The following is a 22,701-nucleotide window of genomic DNA, read 5'->3' on the forward strand; positions in this document are numbered from 1 at the left end:
AAGTGATATCAATGAGACATTAACAGGAAACCTATCAACATAACCATCATCCATGTCTATGCTCCAATGGCAAACACAGAAGAAGAGGAACTGGAGAGATTTTACGCAGAAGTACAGGAAGAAATTGATCACACACGAAAACAAGATGCTTTGATAATCATGGGGGACTGGAATGCAAAAGTAGGGAACAGAGAAGAATTAGGAATTGTGGGGAAATGGTGGTTAGGAGATGGAAATGAAGCAGGAGAGAGACTTATTGAATTCTGTAAAGCCAATAATTTGTTTCTTGCAAACACATTTTTCGAGCAACCAAAAAGACGACTGTACATGTGAACATCACCAAATGGTCAATATAGGAATCAAATCAATTATATAATTGGAAGCAGAAGATGGAGAAGTTCCATACTTTCTGTGAAAACAAGACCAGGAGCAGACTGTGGTTCATATAATGAACTGGTAATATCAAAAATCAGAGTAAAGCTAAAAAAAGAACAACAAAGCAATCATAATGCCAAAATACAATTTAAATAACATCCCAGAAGAATTTAAAGATCAAATAAGGAACAGATTCGAGGCTTTAAACCTAGCTGATAGAGAACCACAAGAACTATGGAGTGAAGTCAGACATCAGGGAAGAATGCAAAAATGCAATACCTCTAATTAAAAAGAGAGAAACACCTCAGTCGATGACTGATGAAAGTCTTAAAATGGTTAAAGAAAGAAGGAAAGTAAAAGGAGATAGAAACATGGTTAGAACCCTAAATGCAATAAAACAGTGACTAGTACATAGGGACAAAGAGAACTACTACAATAATTATTGTACAGAAATAGAAGAGGATAATTAAAAAGGCAGAAGAGCCCTATTCCAAACTATTAGAGAAATCAAAGGAAAATTCAAACCAAGAGTAGGGATGTTGAATAATCAACAGAGGAACACACTGACTGACTGAGATAAAATAAAAGGAAGATGGAAGCAATATACTGAAGAATTATATAAAAGAGATTCAAGGATGACAGATTCATTCATGGAGGAACCATATGAAGAACCAGAAATTTTAGAATGTGAGATGAAAGGTGCACTACTTGGAAGAAACAAATCATCAAGAATAGATGGCATACCAACTGAGCTGCTACAAGTTACTGGGAATCTGTCCAATTTTTGACAAAAATGGGTCAACAAATATGGAAAACTAAACAATGGCCCACATCCTAATTCCAAAGAAAGGGAACCTCAGGGAATGTAGTAATTATCGAACTGTTGCCTTAATATCCCATGCAAGTAAAGTAATGCTCAAGATTCTAAAACAAAGGCTCTTGCCATACATGGAGCAAAAAATGCCAGATGTCCAAGCTGGATTTAGAAAGGGAAGAGGTACCAGAGATCATATTGCAAGCATACACTGGATAATGGAAAGGACCAAGGAATTTCAGAAGAAAATCACCCTGTGTTTTATAGATTACACCAAAGCCTTTGATTGTGTAGATCATGAAAAACTATGGAATGCTTTAAAAGAAATGAGAGTGCCACAGCATCTGATTGTTCTGATGCGCAACCTATACTCTGGACAAGAGGCTACTGTAAGGACAAAATATCCTTATTGGATGGAATGCCTCTCCCGACACGAACCCACCTGTACACTATGCTCAACATCAAAGGCCCTCCTCCGGCTCAGAGGATGGCAACAAGGGAGAGGGCCTTCTCAGTGGTGGCCCCCACTTTATGGAATGATCTTACTGATGAGGTGTGCCTGACACCAACACTGTTATCTTTTCGGCGCCAGGTCAAGACTTTCCTCTTGTCCAAGGCATTTAAGCATGCGTTTTTAAATTGCTTTTTAAAAATGTGTTTTTAAATTTGTATATTTGTTTTTAATGTTTTTAATTGTAAACCGCCCAGAGAGCAATAAATAAATACATAAATAAATATGGAGAAACTGATTGGTTCCCCATCGGAAAGGGTGTAAGACAGGGTGTATTTTATCACCCTCTTTGTGTAATCTACATGCAGAACATATGATATGGAAAAAAGGATTGGACCAAGATGAAGGAGGTGTGAAGATTGGAGGGGAAAATATCAATAATTTAAGATATGCAGATGATACCATACTATTAGCAGAAACCAGTAATGACCTGAAACAAATGTTGATAAAATTTAAAGAGGAAAGCACAAAAGGAGGACTACAGCTGAATGTCAAGAAGACTAAAGTAATGACAGCAGAAGATTTATATAACTTTAAAGTTGATAATGACGACATTGAACAAGGATTATCATACCTCAGTGCAGTCATAAACCAAAATGGAGACAATAGTAAAGAAATTAGAAGAAGGCTAGGACTGGGGAGGGCAGCTATGAGAGAACTAGAAAAGGTCCTCAAATGCAAAGATGCATCACTGAACACTAAAGTCAGGATCATTCAAACCATGGTATTCCCGATATCTATGTATGGATGTTAAAGTTGGACAGCGAAAAAAGCATATAAGAGAAAAATCAACTCATTTGAAATGTGGTGTTGGAGGAGAGCTTTGCAGATACCATGGACTGCAAAAAAGACAAATAACTGGGTGTTAGAACAAACTAAAAGAACTATCACTAGAAGCTAAAAGGATGAAACTGAGGTTATCATATTTTGGACACATAATGAGAAGGCCTGATTCACTAGAAAAGACAATAATGCTGGGAAAAACAGAAGGGAGTAGAAAAAGAGGAAGACCAAACAAGAGATGGATTGATTCCATAAAGGAAGCCACAGACCTGAACTTACAAGATCTGGGTGGTTTATAACAGATGCTATTGGAGGTTGCTGATTCATAGGGTCGCCATAAGTCATAATCGACTTGAAGGCACAAAACACACACACAGGTTTTACTTCTCTGTTGCAAAATACTCTTCTGCCATCATTTGCTGGCTCCCTATTTTGGGAATGAATTGCAGTGGCTTCATTACTTTCTAGGCCTGTTACCAACTACTATTTTAGAACAATGTCCATCATTTGCTGCCTCAGATTGAACCTTGAAGGTTAGTATTTTCAAGACTTCCTCAGCTTCCTTTTTAGTTCCAGTAGCTCCAAGCCTTGTATGGGTTTGCGCTGTCCTTGCAAACCATTGCCAAACCACAAACAAGGAAAAGTGTCAGGAACCAATACTTTATTGATCACAGTAACTGAGAACTGATCAAGGAGAAGGAGAAAGCTCAGTCCCCACGGTGTAGGTCAACCTGGCTGTTGCCAACCTGGTGCCCTCTAAATGTTTTGGATTACAACTCTCATCAGTCCCAGCCAGCCCAGCCATGTTCTGGCTGGGACTGATGGGAATTATAGTCAAAAACAACTGGAGGATACTAGGTTGCTAAAGATTAGCATAGGTGCTAGATGCTGCCACCAGTACAGAGGTTCGTATAAGCATCTGGAGTGCAATGATGTCAATGGACCTGCACAGTAACTGTATCTAGTAACTAATCAGATTATTTGCTCAGCTTCAAATACAGCTGGGAATTATAGCACATACCTAGGGTTGCCAGGTTCAATCCCTGAGACTGATCCTGTATCTTTAGGAGAAGAGAAAGTCAGCCAAGTGCAGGTGTTCTTGCAACCTTGTAATGGGCAAAACCACAAGGTGGAATTCTCCCTTCCTTCTGCACAACTTTCAAAGATACAAAAGACCTCTTGGAGGCTGGGCCTGGCAACCAAGAGATGTTTTGTATCTTTAAAAGCTGTGCAGGGGGAAGGGAGGATTCCACCTTGTGGTTTTTCCTATTACAGAGTTGCAAGCACACCTGCACTTGGCTGACTTTCTCTTCTCCTAAAGATACAGGATCAGTCTCAGGGATTGAACCTGGCAACCCTACACATACCCCCTGCAGAGGGCCTATAGCACACACCCTGTCTATTTTAATAGTTTAAGGGGGAACCTCATTTTAGAAGCAATATTGCTTTCAATCAATATTGAAATAGTTCCTAAATCTATGTTAGGGCAATACCTCTTTTAAGCCAACCAAAATATCGTAAGATTTGAGTCCTCCATTAGGTTACACAGTAAACAAAATAAGGGAAAGGGGAGAAGAAGCTTGGCAGATGTTAACATCCTAAGTCTGCATCTGGATAAGAGTTTTAAGAGATAATGTTTGAGGAGGTAGCGGAAATTCAAATGGGGCTCTTTTAAGTACTGTGCAGGTACCAGGTTGCACCAAAAGTGGTTTGTGTTTCCATAGACTGAGAATTAGCCTGAATAGCAACTAAAAGGGCCTCACTTGAATGTCTGCTACCTCTTCCCACATACTGTTTAAGTCTTTTACCAGATGCAGACTCATGGTTTTATCATGTCAAGTTCTTTCCCTTTCCTTTCACACATTGCACTGTTTACCATTTAGTCTTTCTTCTGGGCCAACATGGCTTCCTTTACTGTTCGTGTGACGAATCAAGTTGTTGTTGTTAATTTCATCAACACATAGTTCATTCCATGAGCCTCATGGGTGAATGGGAATTTGAACCAGAGTCACCTCACTTTTAGCCCACTACTCTAACCACTGTAAGCTCTTTAAAAGGTAAAGGTGTCCCCGCACTTACTAGGCAGACCGTATATATGGGGTGGGATTGCCAGTTCCTTCCCTGGCCTTTCTTTACCCCCCAGCATATGCCGGGTACTCATTTTACCGACCATGGATGGATGGAAGGCTGAGTGGACTTCGACCCCTTTTACCGGAGATTCGACTTCCTCCTTCCGTTGGAACCACTCTGTGCCACGGAGCTCTTACACTTATACAATCTCTCTCCTTTGGGGAGGGCTGAGGAAATAGTCAGACAACAAAAATTGTATCTCTGAGATTAGGTGAAGACAGACATAAGCAAAGCGCTGAAAGCAGTTTCCTCCAAGTTCCACAATTAAACTGACAGACTTGCAAACCACTGGCAAAAGAAATGCTGGTCTTGCTTCAGGTAAGCTGTCTCTTCCAGGATCATTCTTCATCTGCTGCTGCTGCTTCCTTCCAATTGAGGAAAGTTAGCAAAAACAAGAGGATCACCTAGCCAACTCTTCAGCAACATACAGAACTATTTTGGGGTGGGGGGAATCCCCTCACTTCAGCAGAAAGGAAGGAGGAAGCACAGCCTCAGGCACTCACTAGGATCACCTAGCCAACTCTTCAGCAACATACAGAACTATTTTGGGGTGGGGGGAATCCCCTCACTTCAGCAGAAAGGAAGGAGGAAGCACAGCCTCAGGCACTCACTCAAAATAGGGAGATCCTCTGTGTAGCTATGTAATGTTTTATTTTATTAAGCAAAGAGATTCAACCACATAACTAGGCTTGCATATTAGATGAACTAAGCTGGTTTCAAAGTTTCTTTCTCTGGATAGGGCAGGCATATTGGGTAAACATTTCTCCTCTTGTATGGTCTTACGGTTTATAATTATTAGGAGTCTTAACCATAATTTTGATGTAATGGTCAGGGCACCCCAGAATGTACTTATCCATTCTTCCAGTTTTGTGGGGCAGGTGTGTGTGTGCTGTTATTTTAAGACATTGGACACCTTACCTTTCTAATTTAGTCACAATCTTTGTCTCTTAGCAATTTAAGAACTTGCACTGATTTGAAGACCATAGCAGGAGTGTGTTGTCCATATCCATATCCATTTGTCTAAATCTGGGGTTCCCAAATTGTGGGCTGTGGACCACCAGCGGTCTGCAAGCTTCATTCAGGTGGTCTATGGCATGTCCGCATTAACTACTAATATTCTATAGAATGCAAATTGTAATACAATAAAATACAATATAAGAAATAAAAGAAGCAATAAAATGCCATTAAAACTCATACAGCATCTAGCACAGCACATGACAAAAACTACATACTTCAAGTAACAAAAATAATATATCTAAAAACTGCAGAGAAATATAAAAATTGCCTTTGGTCTGAAAACACAGCACTCCTTCATGTTACACGTTACTGTGTATTATTTATACTCTGCCATTAGTGTCCATGTCACATTACAGTGTGTGTTACACAGGCAACATAAACAGGCCTGTGCATATCAATTCAACCAGGTTGCCTCCAGATGTTGTTGGACTGCAACTCTCATCAGCCCCCAGCCCCATGCTGGATGGGGCTGATAGGGGTTGTAGCTCAGCAACATCAGGAGATCACCAGGTTGGCAAAGGCTGGTCTAAACAGTGAGGAGAGGGAAGGAGGAAAGAATCACGCCAAATGCCATTACACATGCTTGAAGCTTGGTTACAGACAGTCAGGAATGTAGATTGTCAAGGATAAGTCTGCTTTGGTCAAACCTTATCTGGAGTACTGTGTCCATTTCTGAGCACTGCCATTTAAGAAGGATATTGGCAAAAGAGGAATATGTCAAGAGGAGGGTGAAAAAGATGGTGTGAGGCCTGGAAACTTAAATCCTATGAAGAAAGGTTGAAGGAGTTGCTTATGTTTAGTCTGGAGAAGAAATGATTAAAATGCTGCATGACAACCATCTTCAAATATTTGAAAAGGGCTGTCAAAGAGATGATGGAGCAAATTTGTTTTCTATTCCTCCAGAGGATAAGACCTGAACCAATGGGTTCAAATTACAAGAAAAAATATTTAAACTGAGTGCTAAGAACTTCATGATGACATGAGCTGTTTGACTGTGGAAAAGACTCAGATGTTGGTGGACTCTGCTTCAGTAGGAGTTTTGAAGCAGAGGCTGGATGTCTACCTATCAAAGGTGCTGTACCAATGGACTTCTCGCATTGGCAGGGGGTTGGATTAGATGACCTTTGAGATCTCTTCCAACTCTATGATTGTAAGCCAAAGGGCACTCAGAACAGCTAGTACTGGTGTTGTCTTCCTCCTTTGCAATCATTAATGGCTTGATGCTTTAATATCCCTGAGTACATTTCAAAAAACTTGAATGGCAGCCTTTACAGGTAGATCCAGACAAATTACAAGCCTACATAATATTTTACTCGCCTGACTACATGTACCTATGCCAAGATGGTTTAAGTCATTGGGAGAAGGGGCAGCTCTATCAGGAAGCAGGGTGAAGCAATTTATTTCAGGGGGAAGCATGAAGTGGACTTAGCTGAAGGCAGGAATTGGGGTCTGAATAGTGCTTAAACAATACTTCCCCTAATAGGCTCTGCTTCAGGCAGCAACATGTCTTAGGCCAGCATTGCTTGGAAGGCATTGTTACTGGCCTTAGACAAGTGGGTAAGCTGTTAATGATCACGGTGATATTTGTTCATCTTTGGTTTGCCATGGGCAGGGCACACAGGAACCTCCTGTACTCTCATTTCAGTGCTTTACCACTAGACTAGAAATGTAGGGAGACGTGTCAACATTACAAGGCACAGTGTGGCTTGGGGATGCCATGCCAGCAGTGCTACTTCCTCTTTGTAGAGCACGCCACCCATGCACTGATTTTGATTCTCCTCCACAACTTCTCTGTGGATCAATGGAGACTGATTCATCAAGGCAAATGAGGCACTGCCCCACCAACCTCAGTCTGCCCTCAGGCATCTTGTACCTGTCTGCCTTCCTATTTACAACCAGTTCTGGGGTGGTGCTGGCTGCCATCTTCCACCTCCTTCAGTGTTGCCCCTTGTCAGAGCAGAGAGGAAGATGGGGCCAAAACTAAAATTAGTTGGCTCTGCCCATCATTGGCTCTGGCTCTATCTACTGTTGATCTCCCTGCCTTCCGCCCTGCCAGTCCCAATGGGCACTAGCCATCACTGCTGTGGACAGGTAGCAGAGTATCAATATGGACCATGGATGGGTGCCATGATTTACAGAGTTTAATACCTAAGACCCATTAAAACCTTCTGTCATGGCCCCGTCAGAGGACTCATCAGACGAGGATGACTCGGGAGTAACAGCAGCAGACCCAGAAGCAGCAGACCCAGAAGGAGAAATGGAGGAAACTCCTGAGAACCCAGCTCCTTCTCCCCCTCAGCTGCAGAGCACCCCAGACACAGCTGAAGCCCTTCAGCAAGACGCAGCCAGTGAACAGGATACTCCCCCCTCACCTGCAGAACATAGACAACAGAAGGTCAGGCAGAAGAGGGGCAGGCCTGTCCACTTAAGGCCAAAACGCTGATGGCTCACACCTGCTGACAAACCTGCTCCTTAAAAGTCAAACCTTGGCTTCAGCTTGTTGCTGACTACAATGTCAGGCGTGACCACTGTGTGTCTTCCTATCCCCTGAACCTTGACTTGGACTGATCTCTCAGCAAACTAGATCCAGACCTTCACTGACGTCTCTTCTGGATTTCTGGCTTGGCATGTAATCTTTGAATGGCCTCTGCCCTTATCTTGCTTCCTCCTTGCTAGCCTGGCAGATTTATAGCCAAGCTGCCAGCTGAGGACTTACGGCCTGGCAATTACCAAGGAATCTCCAGCCCTGCCTGCACCCCCACCGACACTGCTGTCTCAGTGAAGAGCTGACACCTTCTTGCAGACATACCCTCAATCTGCTGCCCTTAATAAACTTGTAGTTCCACCCTTCTTCTCCAAAATGACTAGTGTCTTTTTCTTTGAAGAGATGACAAGCTGGAAAGAAATCTTATGGGTTTGGCTGAGCTCTCTTCTTGACATGCTAGATGATTTCCACATTGATTCAACAGGTTCCATTCTCACTTGAATCTGTGCCCGCATTTCCAGTATGGATCTGAACTCCATCCAGTCTCAAAAGTGGCACGAGAGCAGCTTTTCCACAAGGATGCCGGAAGGCGCAAGGAAAGTCCGTGCTCTTGCTGAAGCACAGAATCAGTTTCAGCAACGATTCCCAGCAGGATCTTGAGGACATGGTTTGATGCAGAGATGGGGAAATAATTAGATCCAGGTGATATTCCATACCAATTAGTGTCAGTGATAGTTTCTCAGCAATGCCTCACCCACGTCAACTGTGCAACTTCTCGGAAGCAGAAGTGCATCATCTCTGAGAAATATTTCAGATCCAATGTCATTATGTTGACTAATTATGCAAGATTTGTTTCTTCCTACTCCAGGTATTGCCATTAAAAGGTGTTGATGCAAAGAAGAACACATTCTTGCTTATGGGACCTGGCTGGCCCTTGAGGTGGAAGTGTGGTGGAAGGAAAAATGTATGCTGTTAAAGCATCACCGAATCCTGGCAAGGTTTTCCATTCCCAATGACCCTGACACTTAAGCTTCAAGGGCATGTTGACTTTGGCCTCTTCTAGCCTCATTCCTGACATGATTAATCACAAGGCACACACAGAAACTTTTTTACTCCTGAAAGTACGTTGGAAGCTGGCATGATCTCCTGTCTCATCCTGGCTGAGCAAAAATGAAGCCGCAAGATTCCCTTCCAAGCAATATCCAGGCGCCTATCCCTGCTGCAGTCTAGCATAACCCAGGAGAAGGCTCCCATTGGCTTCATTGAACTTCATAGGAGGGCTGTTTGCAGCTAAAATGATTCTTTCAACTGCCGTTCTACTTTCCTGCTTTGGGAACTTTCCCACTTGTCACTAGACAAGCTCAATGTGCCATTGCTCTAGCCAGACTTATTGCACAGCTGGCCTTGATCTTCGACAGAAATGTGAAGCTCAGTGGTTTTCCGTTCCTCTCTGTTACTGTTGCCAGTGAGAAGCATGTCCACACTCTAAGCGTAATGCAAACAGACTCAAACCTTCAAAATCAAACTGACCAGTATATGAGATCTCTTTCATTTTGGTCAAAAGAAAGATTCTTATTTCAGGCTGCTTTATATATATGATGGAATAAACTAGGCTATTTGGAGTGTGGGTTTAAGTGTGAATAGAGATGGTGTAGACTATTCACAAAATTGGATTTGGTATTGAATTCCGGGATAATCTCGTTGTCAAATAGGTAATATCCATGTTGCCCAACTCATGATGTCCGCGTTGTCTATTCATGATGATGATGATGATGATGATGATTTTATAAATAAAAACTTTCAGGGGCAGGTCTTCCTTCTACAGACAGCTTATTACACAAAAGGGATTACTTGGAACCCGGTGTGAGGTGGAGATGAGGAATAGAAGTACAGTGCATAATTTTTTTAAAAGGTGTGAGCAGCAGCAGGCAAAAGTAATTGAAACTGTACAGACTGACTCTGTACTGTGTATAATCACAGTAAAAATAAGCTATGTCTCTGTGTGGTGCAGACTAATTCTTAAACTTCAGATCATCAGCACTCCGATTCATGAAAGTAAATAAAGTTAGGAGAGGCCAGGTAATACATTTAATAAAGCCAGAGAAGACTTTTTAGCAACACCCCTTTCTTTTCTATGGGAAAAACAAGCCGATGCTGAACCCAGAAACAATAGGAGTACATTCTCTTCCCACTGTAGTAGGGTGATATGATAACAAAAATAACATTGTAGTTTTAAATATGCTGAAAATGATGGCACTGCTCTGTACATTAGAAGAACCACAGGCTGTGTGAGCCAGAGTAAATGGCCGTATGAGTTTGGCTGTTATGTGTTACAGTCACATTTGAAGAACTACAACTTTGGTGCAGTGGATGGCTCACTGAAGTAGCTACTGGGAGTAGTGGCTATAATGTTTTTGAGAAGACGAGTAGAGTAGTCCATAAATGTGTGCCACTGTCATGGCCACCACACCACCAGGCAACAAGGGAACTGCTTACCGTAAAAAACGTGACCCACCCACACAGACAGACAGGAAGGCACGTTTGAAGATAAAATGCAACCTGGATTAAGCTTGTAGCTGTTCTTTTTATCTGTTGGTTTAGTGCTAACTAAAGCCTCCTGAAACAGGTGCAGTCTACCATTCAGAGCAATCCAGAGTGGGGCTGTTAGGGACAGGGGAATGGGCTTCTGCCAGAAGGGGAGGTCCTCCTGTCACTGTGTAAGGCCCTTCCGGGGGTGGTCTCCTTGGCAGTCCCAAGAGATGAGAGTAGGAAGAACCAAAGCCTCTGCTGGCTTCGGCCCCTTCCCGATGCATGTTTATTGCAGGTTTTGTACCCTGATTGAGCAAGTAATCGCAGGAGGCAGGGAAGAGACAGTTCAGCTTATGCTGCTTGCTTTACCACCCCCTTTGCCCTGGTTGCATTGCTTAATCATCATGGTTTTTAAGCCCGATTACACCAGCAATTTGGGGAGGGTGTGTGTGAGGAGAATACGTAAGTGGAGAGATGATCACACACCACCGGGTGCAGGGGGGGAAAGTGCTTGTCAAGCTCCATACCTGTTGAGAGAGCTATTGAAAAGCACTCAGGCAGTTACAAGATGGAAGCCTCCATGTGGGCTGCAGGGTGCTGTCTGTCGGTTTACCCTGAATATGCTGAAGTTTGGGAGACAGACAAACCAAGAAAGAGGGTTTGGCATAATAGTCAGATTTGAACTACAACTGGTGCACTAGCTGGCTATGCGAGGGGAAAGTCCATAAATGTGTGCCACACAGCCATGAGAAACAACTGACTAGCCTAAAACACACACAGGAAGGCACGTTCTGAAGATCAAATGCTGCTTGGATGAAGCTTGTGGCTGCTGGTTTTATCTGTCTGTCTGTTGGTTTACTGCTAGGTAGAGCCTGCAGGAATTGATGCAGTCTCCCTGCCCTGTGAATATGCTGAAGTTAGGGAGACTAACCATTAAACATAAGGAGTCTGGTATTACAGGCAGATTTGATTCACCTGTTGGCTGCACTGGCTGGCTATATGGGATGAGAGTAGAGTCTGTACATGGCTGTCATGCAGCCATGGGAATTGTGTAGCCTCACACACACACACACAGAGCTATATTGCGTGTAAAAACAAATTGGGGGGTTGCCTCAAAACCTGCTTTGTCAAATCACCTCTTAAAATCTGACTACCTCGATCAGTGGGGGGGGGAACTGAAGCTCTATGACTTCACTTCAATCTGAGCAAAAAGAAAACAGAAATGGAATGCCTATGCAATAATCAGAGGGTGAAAATGTATTTAAAATTTATTTAAGAAGTTTTTATTAAAGAAAAAAGTAAACATTTGTAGATAAAATAAACAAATGAACTTTTTAAAAAGGAAATTAAATAATCTTTTAAAAAACCCCAATAAAACCAAAGGTTTCAGTTTGATAAATACCTGGTTAACTTGGCTTAACTAAGCATCAGTTGTTCAGATGTCAAATGTCAAATCACAGTCAATTCTGAAAATAATTTTTAAACAAGACTAGGAGGAGATGATTTGTTGACAGTCTCAAAAAGCAGTTAGCCTCAGGCAAGATCCAGATCTGATGCGTGATTATGACCCTAATTTGAATTTAAATAACACCAAACAAATAGAGAGAATAACAACATAAGCAATATAAGGAACAGCAGAAGAAATATAATTTTTTGGAAAAAAATAACAGAAAAAAAGGGGACAACCGGGAAATCATGATAACCAGCAGAACACAATTAATGGCAAATTGTAACTGGCAGCCTATTTGACGAATTGAAAAACTTTGCAAATAGGCTTTGGCATGTTTTCTGCTTTACAAGAGCTAAGCCCTCTTTGTGTTTAATGGGGCTTATTTCCAGGTAAGTGAGTACAAGATGGCAGTCTAGGCTTTGGTTTAAAGTTAGCCTTCAGGAAAAGTAGGGTTCTTGTGCCTTTAACAGCTATATGGCAGGCAAAAATTCAACTGGTCAAACCTTTTCTACTATGGAAATATAGGGAAAGCTGCACCATGACTACTTTCTAATTTTGTGGTTATGCCACGCCCTCATGGCACCAATTTGTGAATGGTGCCCCTAGCACTCTCTCAAAATTTGAAATGTGTCATCTGGTCCAAAAAAGGTTGGTGATCCCTGGACTAGAGTCTACTTCATCACATGGTGTAGAGGTGGTGAGGATGCTAACAGTGGGGTCAAATGGCGTAAGATACAAAAGTACAGGCTGGTGGCAACCTTATGTAAAACTTAATATAAGCAAAGTGACCATTCGCATGAAGATGCCGCTCTCAGCAGCCATGTTCTTTTGTGACAGCACAGCCAGCTTGCAGCCAATGGCAATAGCTGGGGTGTGTGTGTCACAATTGTGGATGCACCTCAGCAGTGATTTGTTTGCTTATTATTAAAAAGTTTTATAGCCCACCCTTGATCTGTACTGATACTGACAGTGGGCTGAGGACGGCCTTCCCTTGATGGGCAACATTCCAGGGACTACATGCCAGTGGTGAGCAGGGCCAGAGGTAAAAAGTAGGTGTGGTCAAATGCAAACATGGGTGGAGCAAGGAATGTGACTTATCTTTATACATTAGGATCCGTTCCAGTTATGCAAAAGTCAAAGATTTCTATCCCCCACTCCTCCATCTCTCCAATCCCTGTAAGCAAGAGGCATTTTCACATTTCCAATGACACATTGCAACCAATCAAAAGCACTTGAGGAGGATTTGGAACTGGGCCAGTGAGGGGCATGGCCTGGGCAGAGTCCTGAGGGCTAGACAGAAAGTGTGCCTTTAGGATAGTGGCATTCCCTGTACTGAAAGCAGATTTGTTGTTATGTGCCTTCAGGTCGATCATGACTTACGGTGACCCTATGAATCAGCAACCTCCAATAGCATCTGTTATAAACCACCCTGTTCAAATCTTGTAAGGTCAGGTCTGTGGCTTCTTTTATGGAATCAATCCATCTCTTGTTTGGCCTTCTTCTTTTTCTACTCCCTTCTGTTTTGCCCAGCATTATTGTCTTTTCTAGTGAATCATGTCTTCTCATTATGTGTCCAAAATATGATAACCTCAGTTTCATTTTAGCTTCTAATGATAGTTCTGGTTTAATCTGTTCTAACACCCAATTATTTGTCTTTCTCGCGGTCCATGGTACCTGCAAAGCTCTCCTCCAACACTACATTTCAAATGAGTTGATTTTTCTCTTATCTGCTGTTTGCACATCCGTACACAGAGATCGGGAATTCCGTGGTCTGAATGATCCTAACTTTAGTGTTCAGTGATACATCTTTGGATCTGAGGACCTTTTCTAGTTCTCTCATAGCTGCCCTCCCCAATACTAGCCTTCTTCTAATTTCTTGACTATAGTCCGCATTTTGGTTAATGACTGTGCCAAGGTATTGATAATCCTTGACAAGTTCAATGTCCTCATTGTTGACTTTAAAGTTACACAAATCTTCTGTTATTACTTTAGTCTTCTTGATGTTCAGCTGTAGTCCTGCTTTTGTGCTTTCCTCTTTAACTTTCAACAGCATTCGTTTCAAAATCATTACTGGTTTGTGCTAGTAGTATGGTATCATCTGCATATCTTAAATTATTGATATTTCTCCGTCCAATTTTCACACCTCCTTCATCTTGGTCCAATCCCACTTTCTGTATGATGTGTTCTGCATATAGATTAAACAAATAGGGTGATAAAATACACCCGTCTCACACCCTTTCCGATTGGGAACCAATTGGTTTCTCCATATTCTGTCCTTACTGTAGCCTCTTCAGAGTATAGGTTGCACATCAGGACAATCAGATGCTGTGGCACCCCAATTTCTTTTAAAGCATTCCATAGTTTTTCATGATCTACACAATCAAAGACTTTGCTGTAATCTATAAAGCAGAGGGTGATTTTCTTCTGAAATGGTCCATTCCACTATCCAACCTATGTTTGCAATATAATCTCTGGTACCTTTTCCTTTTCTAAATCCAGCTTGAACATCTGGCATTTCTCGCTCCATATATGGTAAGGGCTTTTGTTGTAGAATCTTGAGCATTACTTTACTTGCATGGGATATTAAGGCAATAGTTCGATAATTACTGCATTTCCTGGGATCCCCTTTCTTTGGAACTGGGATGTATATTGAACACTTGCAGTCTGTGGGCCATTGTTTAGTTTTCCATATTTGTTTACAAATATTTGTCAAAATTTGGAGAGATTCAGTCTCAGTAACCTGTAGTAACTCTACTGGATGCCATCTGTTCCTGGTGATTTGTTTCTTCCAAGTATTTTAAGAGCAGCATTCACCTCACATTCTAAAATTGCTGGTTCTTCATCATATGGTTCCTCCATGAATGAATCTGTCATCCTGGCATCTCTTTTATAGAGTTCTACAGTGTATTGCTTCCATCTTCCTTCTATTTCGTCTCGGTCAGTCAGTGTGTTCCCCTGTTGATTATTCAACATCCCTACTCTTGGTTTAAATTTCCCTTTAATTTCTCTTATCTTTTGGAATAGGGCTCTTGTTCCACCTTTTTTGTTGTCCTTTTCTATTTCTATAAAATAACTATTGTAATAGTTCTCTTTGTCCCTACATATTAGTTGCTTTATTTAGGGCTCTAACCATGTTTCTATCTCCTTTTGCTTTTGCTTTCCTTCTTTCTTTAACCATTTTAAGAGTTTCGTCAGTCATCCACTGAGGTCTTTCTCTTTTTTTAATTAGAGGTATTGTCTTTTTGCATTCTTCCCTGATAATGTCTCTGACTTCAGTCCATAGTTCTTCTGGTTCTCGATCAACTAAGTGTAAAGTCTCAAATCTGTTTCTTATTTGATCTTTATATTCTTCTGGGATGTTATTTGAATTGTATTTTGGCATTAGAGGGCTGGTGCTCAGCTTCCCCCTCTGAAGGTGGTGGGCGGTCAGCTTGCTTGACTGTGGGAATCTGTGGGGTACCTGGCTGGGAAATGTGAAGTGAAGCAGGTGGCACCTCTGACGCAGGCAGAGGCACTGAGGGTGTCTCCAAAGGAGCAGTCTCTGACAGTTCTGGTTGTGCTTCAACGTGGGGGCCAGAATCAGGGGGAGTCGAGTTGTCAGTGACTGGGGTCTGTGCTCTCTGTGTTCCAACCCTGTTGCTCATCCGCTTCCCCAGTTCATCTTCCCAATCCTCCAAGTCTGAGTCTGGTGTCTCAAAGCCTCCCCTACCAACCTGGGGCACAACAGTGGACTGGAATTCCTGTTCCCTGGAATTCTACTCTGGAGGACTGGTAGCTATGTTCATCCCTTCAACTAAAATGCTATACAGTTAAGATAGTTGGGAAGCTAGTGAGGTTTAGCTCCCAGGTGGAGAGCCTCCAACCCATGGACAAATGCTCCTTATCTTACCCTAAGGAGTCTGTTCCACCCATGGCCTTCACTGGCCCTGCAGTGATCAGATAGTCCCCATCACACCAGCTGAGCCCCTTTCTCTCCTCCGGTCAGCTCAGAAGGGGAGGCAAGATAGGCAGCTAGGAAGAAGAGAGAAACTGTAGCAGCTTCCTTGAGCTGAGACTTTGAATCCTGCATAGGGGGCAGAAGTGGAGAGCTTGGTAGGACATTGTGAGCACCTTGGCACCTGTGGGTGCCACATCAGCAAAGCCTGAATGGGGATAATGCTGTGTCCTGCTTTTCTGGCACAAGGCCCCAGGTTTAATCCTCAGTGTTGGCAGCTGAAAGGATCTCAGACAATTTTGTAAGCCATGGGATAAAAGGAAGAAAGGGGGTCTGAAGGGGAAAAATTTTTTCCTCTTCCCTGCAAACAAGGCCTTCTCTTGTGTTTGGGAGGAGAAGTGATATTTGAACTGAGATCTTTATGGCCTCCTCATAGCTCTCATGTTGAGGCTCTACATTGTACAGGGACTCTTTCTTCTAGACCCAGCTAAAAGAGAGCTTAGCAAACCCTGGGTATCCCCATGTTTGTGTGTGTGTGTGTGTGTGTGTGTGTGTGTTTTCTCTGACTTTGACAGCTTTGTAGGTGTGAAAGCCACAGGGATCCTGAGACAGCAATGTGATCTGAAACTGGCTTTCAATACCATCTACCATGGTATTCTTCTGGAATGAATATCTGAGTTCGGGGTCGGTGGCAGTGTTTCCAGTCCTACTTGGGTGGTCGTTTTCAGAGGGTGGTACTTTGGGACTGTTGTTTGGCCCTGTGGAGCCTTCAATGTGGAGATCTGCAGGGTACAATTTCTTCCCTATGCTTTTTACATGAAACCATTGAGTGGAGTTATCCAGAGTTTTGGAGTTTGTTGTTAACAATATGCTGATTACATGCACAGCTCTATTTCTCCTTTATAGCTGCAGGTGTAGCAGTGGATTGATCAGTGTCTTGCCTTTGTAATGGACTGGATGAGAGCCAATAAACTGACACTTAACCCAGACAAGATTTAGGCACTGTTAGTGGATGGGTGGGGCATGACTTGCTCTGGATGGGATTACATTCCCTCTGAAGGAGCTGGAACATAGCTTGGGAATACTTCTGGATCCATTACTGTCATTTGAGGGTCAACTGGCCTCAGTGGCGCAGAGTTCTTTTCATCAGCTTCAACTGGTGGCCCAGCTGTGCAGCTATCTGGACAGGGACATCCTAACTTCAGTTGTCTATGCTCTGGTAGCCTCTAGGATGGATTACCACAATGAGTTATATGTGCGGCTGCCTTTGAAGATGGCTCGGAAACTGCAGCTGGTGCAGAATTCAGCAACCAGATTGTTAACCGGGATAGGCGGTTCAGAACATATAACACTTATTCTGGCAGGACTGTACTCACTACCAGTTAGTTTCTGAGCTCAGTTCAAAGTGCTGGTTTTGACCTGTAAAGCCTTCAGGACCCTAATACCTCAAGGACCATCTCTCCCCACATGAACCAACACAGATCCTGCATTCTTCATCTGAGGCCCTTCTCTGTGTGTCCCTTCTGAGGGAGGTGCGGAGGGTGGCGACATGAGAACAGGCCTTTTCAGTGGTGGTTCCCCACTTGTGGAATGCTCTTCTCAGGGAGGTATGCAAGCATGTATACTAGGGATGGAATCCTCTCCTTTTTATGTTTTGTTTTTAAGTGTGTCTCCCTGGTGGTCATTAACGATCCAATTCCATTTTCCTCTGATATTTTTTCATTTCTCCGATCTCCTCTGATTTTTCTTTTTTTGCTTTGCAGAGAATTGTTGTTATTATAATTGCTATTTATTCACAAGTCTCCACTGGTATTGATCTTTATTCTGAACTCTGTAATGATTGCCTGTTTACATTCCTTTTCAAGTGCACTACAGAGCAGATTAAGGCAAATAATCAAGTCAATGTCTTCCCCCCTGCTACTTACAATCAACACCTCATTCCCCCTTGCTGCTTTTTTTCTGTCAGTTACAACCAACATCAGTGAAATGGAATACACATTTGAAGAGCTCACATAGAATGTAGATCAATAAAAGTATCACTCACACTGTCAATGATTTCAAAGTGAATTTAAAAAAACAAATCAGAAAAGAAGAATGAATCAAAAACCAGGCAAGAAGAGCTGTTACTTCAAAATTCTCTCTGCAAAGATAAAGAATATCAGAAATAATAATTAATCCAATGGCAAATCCGATTATTGCAGAAACAGAGCCCATTGCTAATATATGTACTGCCTTCAAGTCGATTCCGACATATGGTGACCCTATGAATAGAGTTTTCATGAGACTGAGAGGCAGTGACTGGCCCAAGGTCACCCAGTGAGCTTCATGGCTATGTGGGGATTTGAAACCTGGTCTCCCAGATCACTACACCACACTGGCTCTCTGATTGCTAATATATACCCACCAGCTGACCAAAGCACTGATATATTGGTCCTCAAAATCTTATGACACAATAAATCTGTTAGTGTTTAAGATGCCACGCCACACAACTCCCTCTTGTTTTTGCCGATGGAAACAAGTGCACCTACCTCTTTGGAAGTTATCAAAAAGCATCAACATGCAGCTGTGTGAATTCCTTGGACATCCTTTATTTTTTCACTACATGATAAGCTTCAGATACACACACATATATTGTGCCTCTCTCCACCCCTTCTCTTAAAAGTTTCCCTTTGAACATTATAGTAAAAGCAAAAATGCTCATGTATCTGCTGTCAGCTCTTCACAAAATAGCAAAAGCTACTTTTAATAGACTGAAATAGATGCTCATATGCAAAATCAGGAAAATAAAAGTTGGAAAGAGGCGTTATTTTGTAAAAGTTGCTGAATATGTGAAGCCTGATAAAAGAAAAATATTTTTAATACCTGAGAAAAGCTGTGGCTGAGGAGGTATCAAAAAAGGTCTACAGTGGAAGGTTTTGCCAAGACTACAGTGTTGTCCTAGCTGGGTCATAGGCTGCAAGGGCCTTCCAGATATGGAGGCAGCAGCAATGCCCAAGGCCAGTCCAAGGTCCAATTCCAGGCAAGCAGAAGGTCCTAATGGGCTTAAATGAGATTGAAACAGTTAAGTAGTTCCATCTTTTAGCAGAGTATACTTGGTAAAGTGGAACTGAGAATTAACCAGCCCACCTTTCCCTCATACAGACTAGCTGAATAAAATCGACACAGACAATCTTTAGTAAAAGTGTTAAAATGTTTATTCATGACCTTTCATATGTTCAGGAAACATAGGCTTTAGCCTGGAGAGAAAAGATAGAAGTAGGTAGTAGATTTTAGTCCATGATTAGGATGTTCTGGCAGAGAAGCCTCTGGAGGCTTCTCTCATCTGTGGCTTAACTGAGAATATGCAAAAGAGAACAACAACTCTTAACAAAGAAGAGGTAGAAAAGGGGGAATAATGCCTGGTCAACAGGAAGTTACATCACAGTAAACAAGCATAAAGATGTTCCAAATCTGCCTAGAGAGGACATCTCCCTACTACAGGCTACATAAAGCATGGAAGCTTGCTAATTCCAACACTCCTCCTCAAGCTGGCATGTAAGAACCCCAAAGTCCATCTTGACTCAAAGGTTCTGGAAGCAATCTCTTGGCAATAGTTTTGTCAAGATGTCTGCTGTCATCTTTGTACTTGGACAGTAGGTCATCTTGCTGAATCCTTTTTCAGTCAGCTCACACTATATGTGGTATTTAATTTCTATGTGCTTGGTACATTATGTGATTCTCTCAGTCTGAGGAATTCTAATATAACTCTGGTTATCTTCCATAATCTGAATTGGCCTTTGTACTCTTATTCCAAAGTCTTCTAGCAATTGGTTAAGCCAAATGGCTTCTTTGTATGCTTCTGTTGCAGCTATGTATTCAGATTCTATGCAGGAAAATGCTATTATATCTTGTTTGTGGCTAGCCCAGGAGACAGGTCCATAGAAACCACTGGTAGATTTGGAGACTGAACTGTCTCCAGCCCAGTCTGCATCAGTGTAACATACAGATTTTGGATCACTATTAGCTGGGAATCTCAGCTTAAAGTGCATTGTCAAGTAGCTAGCCACCCTTTTGACAGCAATCCAGTGTGTGTGTGTGTGTGTATGCTACTTTTCCTTCTTAAAATCCTTACGGCATTTGCTATGTCAGGTCTAGTGTTGCTGGTTGAGAACAGATGTTTCCCTATTGCTATTCTTAGTGGTTGTTATTTGGTAAAGATTCACTTTCTTCATTGCTTTTAAGAAAGTCTAACACCATGAGCATTGCTACAGGGTAGGCATCTTTGAGTTCTAGTGTCTCTAGAAGTTCAATAATCTTTAGCCTTTGGTTGAAGAGGTAGGAGCCATCTCCTTCCCTTTTAGTTTGATGCCTAAGTAGTATGTTGCAGTGCCTAATTCTTTTATTTCAACTTCTATGTTTAAATGATATACAATTTCTGTGCAGTCCTGATCTCACTGAGGTGCTACAATAAGATCATCAACATACATCAGGATAAAAGTTAAGTGTCTATCTTTGCTTCTGGTACACAGACTGTATCTCACCTTACTTGAAGCCTTGCTCCTTAAGCATTTTATCTACTTTTTCATTCCAGGTCCTTGCAGCTTGAGTCCATACAAGCCATTTTTAAGTTTACAAACAAGATTGCTTGCTTCTGGGTTCACAAAGTCTGCAGGTTGTTCCATGTATAATTGTTCTGTTATTTCTCCATTCAGAAAGGCAGTCTTCACATCAAGGTGTCTGACTTGCATCTATCTGGAGGTTGCCATACTTAGTAGCATTCTTATGGCGCTGTGTTTAACAACAGGAACAAATGTTGCATCATAATCTTCTCCATATTTCTGCAGAAAACCTTTGGCAACTAGTCTTACTTTATAGTGTTGAACTTCTCCTCCTGCATCTTGCTTCACTTTGAACATCCATCTGCATGCTATGGCTTTCTTATCTAGTGCAAGCTCTGTCGGGGTCTAGGTCTTATTCTTGTGCAGTGCATCTATTTCCTCCTGAGCAGCTTTTCTCCACTGAGTGGCCTTGGCTGTTGGCATCAACTTAATCTCCTCCCAAGTTGATGGTTCACTGGGTAGCTCCAACCTTGAGAGGTAGGACAGGTGTAGACATGGTACACCTTTGTTGGCTCACGATGAGCATCTGGGAGTATATTCTGGGATCTGGTCTGATTCTGTAGCATCTTCCAGTCCAGTCATCTCAACATCCTCATCTGCATTTGTACTGCTCTCAGCCTCTTCCTCTTCCTTCTGTTCAAGGCTTGGATCAGGTTTTGCAGATATTTGTAGTGTATCTGATGTCCCATATGTGGGCACTGGCTTATCTATAAGAGATTGGACATAGTCTCCTTGCTGTTCTGAGAAATCTAGCACAGTCCCTCTTTTGTCAGCTCTGTGTTGCTCATCAAAGTAGTCAACATGTCTTGTGCTAGCTTTGCCAGTTTTCAGGTTCATTACTCTGTAGCCTTTGCTACCAGGAGCATAGCCAATCAAAACTGTTCTGTTATCCAGCTTCTGCCTCTTTTGTTTTGCTATGTATGCAAATGCAATGTTCCCAAAAACTCAAATATGTTCCATGTCTGGGACTCTACCATACCATAACTGGAATGGTGTATGTGTGGTGCCCTTGGTTGGCAATCTGTTCTGGAGATATGTTGCAGTGACAATTGCATCACCCCAAAGTCTGCTGGGTAAATTAGCATCAGCCAACATTTCCAGGAAAGATCTGAGTTTCCTGCAACAATCCCAGTTTGCTCGGGAGTATGTATTACAAATCTGGCCAGAGGGGACATCTCTCTACTAAAGCACACAACCTTGCTTATTCCAACAGTTCCAACAAGGGCTAAGGCAAGAGGCAAGTTGAGGGGCAGTCCAAGGTCCAGGTAACCAGAGGCTGAAGCAGGGACTCAGGCAACAAGCAACTCAAGGGGCAGTCTGAAGTCTAGTTAAGCTGAAGGCTAGGATGAAGTACAACACACCAAGCTGGGAGTAAAACATTGTTCCAGCAGCTCTCCTAGCCTCTCATTGAGGCTCTTCAGCCAGCACTACCAGAATCTCAACCTGGGCCCAGCTGCAGCCCCTTAAGAGGTTTCAGCAGAGCGTCCTCCTTGTGAGGAAGGCCCTACTCTTGAGTACTCCTTTACTCCTGAGGAGTCCTCCTCTGCAACTGAGCACTCCCCTACCATGAGGGTCTCAGTCTGCCTCTTGATGTGCCCTCGCTCCTGAGGGCTCCAGGGTTGTACTGCCTCTGCTTTATGTAGGTAGGGATCCCTACCTGAGGGTCCCAACTTCTCCTCAGCTGTTGCTCTATGGGCTATTCCTGAATTTTGGGGGGTTCCAGATCATTCCCATTCAGATCCTTCTCAGAAGAGGAGACATCTAGCAGGAGCATGACAGCTTCTCCAAATGACCACTGCTATCTCTTAGATACTTTGCAGTAAACTTGGTATCTGTACCATGAAACAGTAATGTTTACATTAAAAGTCTAGAAATACAGCACAAAAATGCAACTGGGCTTGGTATTAGGTACAAACTCTGTACAACTTTCTGGCACATCCTGCTAAAATTGGCCAGTGCAGATTAGGGTTGCCAGGTTCAGGGCCTGAGACTGATCCTGTATCTTTAGGAGAAGAGAAAGTCAGCCAAGTGCAGGTGTTCTTGCAACACTGTAATGAGAAAAACCACAAGGTGGA

The sequence above is a fragment of the Rhineura floridana genome, chromosome 3, assembly GCF_030035675.1.
Source record: "Rhineura floridana isolate rRhiFlo1 chromosome 3, rRhiFlo1.hap2, whole genome shotgun sequence".
NCBI classification, from domain to species: domain Eukaryota; kingdom Metazoa; phylum Chordata; class Lepidosauria; order Squamata; family Rhineuridae; genus Rhineura; species Rhineura floridana.